The 2,500-nt window shown below is 53.3% G+C and overlaps 1 pseudogene; it reads right to left on the reverse strand.

Moving 5' to 3' along the window:
- The window catches only part of LOC149722925 (large subunit ribosomal RNA), a 7,604-nt pseudogene that overhangs the window by 1,972 nt on the left and 3,132 nt on the right, over window positions 1-2,500 (reverse strand).

Genomic DNA, 2,500 nt, shown 5'->3' on the forward strand with positions numbered 1-2,500 from the left:
GCACCTGGTCCCCCAGGGACCTGAGCCGAGCTCTTCTCAAGCTGTACACTGTTAGCTCTTCGTCGGGAAGCAGTCTTCTATTCAGTTTCACTCGCAAACGTTCTACGTCATCGGACAGACATTGCACCTCTCGTGAGTTGCGAACTAACGGACACTCAGAGTCCCGCATAGCTTCAAGGAGCCGCCGCTTACTGAACCATGTCTCTTCTACCATGCACGGAATGCCCAAACCACCCTTCGCAATTGAAAGATGGAGCCATTCACTCGACAGATTATGCGGAGCATGCAAGATCGCTCTCACGCGCATCCGCACAACTCGGTCTATCCAGCTTAGAAAGCTCACGGTCACCCTCGTTAACGTTACCGAGTACCGCCAACGTGGGATTAGGAACGATCTTAACATAAACACCTTCTGCTCAGGCTTCAGTGCCGAGCTTGCTAGTCTCAAAAGACTCTCTCTTATCTCCCTTCTCCGAATGCGACAGGAGCCTACCATTCCAAAGTGGATCCCCAGGTATCGACATGTGGAATTCGGACCCAGACAAGCCAGTTCCGAATCACCCACCCGCACGAACGGTTCCGTACGGAGACGAACCTGCTTACCACCAACCATTGACTTCCAACCAAGGGAAGTGCATTTCTTTACGTTTAGCCCCATCCCGCACCTTAGGAGGAACTGCTGAGTAGTTTCGATCAGCTTCCGCAAGCCCGCCAAACTACCCGAGGACAACACCAAGTCGTCCGCAAACGCCATGACGGAGAGCTTCGACCCGTCGTCCAAGGTGTAACCGAAGCTGGACGATAACTCATCAATGAGCTCATCCAACACCAAGTTAAACAGCAATGGCGAAAGTGGACAACCTTGCTTCACCCCCCGCTTCACCACTAGCTGAGGGGTGGCACGGCCTCCAACCGACACGGTCGTCACCGCTCCATCATACAAGTCCTGCACAATCCTTACAAACTTCTCTGGCACCTGTTGCCTTCGGAGAGCTTTGACAATCGAAGAGTGGGACACAGTGTCGAAAGCCTTTGCCAAGTCGAGAAAGACAAGGTTTAAGTCCGGGAGCGCGCCTTCGCGTCTCTTATCATGCCTGAGAGAAGCATAACGTTCTCCGCACAACCCTGAACATCCCGGAATGCCCGCTGACACAGATTCAGTTGAACACAGGAGCCCAGCCGACGCGAAAGCAATTTCGCGTACAGTCGAACCACATGCGAACCAATCGTAATTGGTCGCCAGTCTCCAACATCCTCCGCAGCAGAGGCACTCTTCGCTATCAGAGTTGTTCGGTTCTCCTTTGTCCACCGCGGGGTACGACCGGTGAACTGCCACACGTTAAATAACATGCACAATACCCGGGCACCGATTTTCGTCATTCCCGATGCGCTCACTCCATCAGGTCCGCTGGCAGATGCCACTTTAACTTCTCTCAGGGCCTTACTGACCTCAACAACGCTAAACGGCTTCGATAGTCCTTCGAATTGTCCACCAAGCTTTGGTTCAGGTTCGTTGTCGGAAACAACCTCCCCCTCATCGCCACCGGCAAATCTTCCGAAATAGACCTCTTCCACGTCACGAATGTCGGGGAAGGACGAAGCGACCTTTGCCCCGTCAAAAACCACCTGACTGAGCCTACGACGATCTGTGTCCCACAATCTTTGGACACTTGCAAACCCTGCACGCCTCCGCTTAGTAGACGGTTTGTACCTTTGTTCAGCGTTGCTTTTCCGTTGTCCTTTGTTATGAGCCTGTCTGCGTCTCTTAAAGACGTCATGGTGGTGACGCTTCAAGATAACATCGAGCTGCTCCACCGCATCACTGGGCCATCCTTCTCCGTGCAATTGACGAATGGCGGCCGACAAGTCGACCGCACACAAGTCTTCCAACTCCTCAGCTGGCAGGGGATTCAAGAACTCGTCAGGGATCTCCGAAGAGGGTTCACTAACGAGCCTATCCTCCTCTGGCTCAGATTGGGTACGCCCCGGGCTAGTAGCTCTACCTTGACTCCTTAACTCCTCGAGGCATCGCCGGTACCTCGCGCTCTTTCTTATCTGACGTATCTGTTCACACGTACGGTCAACCGCTCCTAGAGTCGCCAACTCTATATTAATCTTCCGCACTCCGGGCGGTAGACCAATTTCCACCTTTGCTAAGATTTCAATCTCATCTTCATGATACCCTCTCCTGGTCCTTTTATCCCTGGCCGCCAGTACGGCCTCGTACTCAGCACGATGCGAGCTCTTGCAGTGAAGACTCACACCTGACCTAGAATTAAAAGACCGTGGGCAGAACTCGCAAACAAATGCAAGACGGGTCTCCGTGACCCGGGAGCCATCGCACCGCACGTAATGACCGGACACCGCCGATAAACCACTGAATTCCCTAGTACATTTGCCACAAGCAAAGGTAGCGACACCGAACCCATGTGTCAAAAGGTGTTCACGCGCCAACCGCGCCGTTACCATGACACCTCGACAAGCCGTACATACTAGACGA

This window comes from Ciona robusta, unplaced genomic scaffold (genome assembly GCF_009617815.1).
Source record: "Ciona robusta unplaced genomic scaffold, ASM961781v2 AP042755.1".
NCBI classification, from domain to species: Eukaryota; Metazoa; Chordata; class Ascidiacea; order Phlebobranchia; family Cionidae; genus Ciona; species Ciona robusta.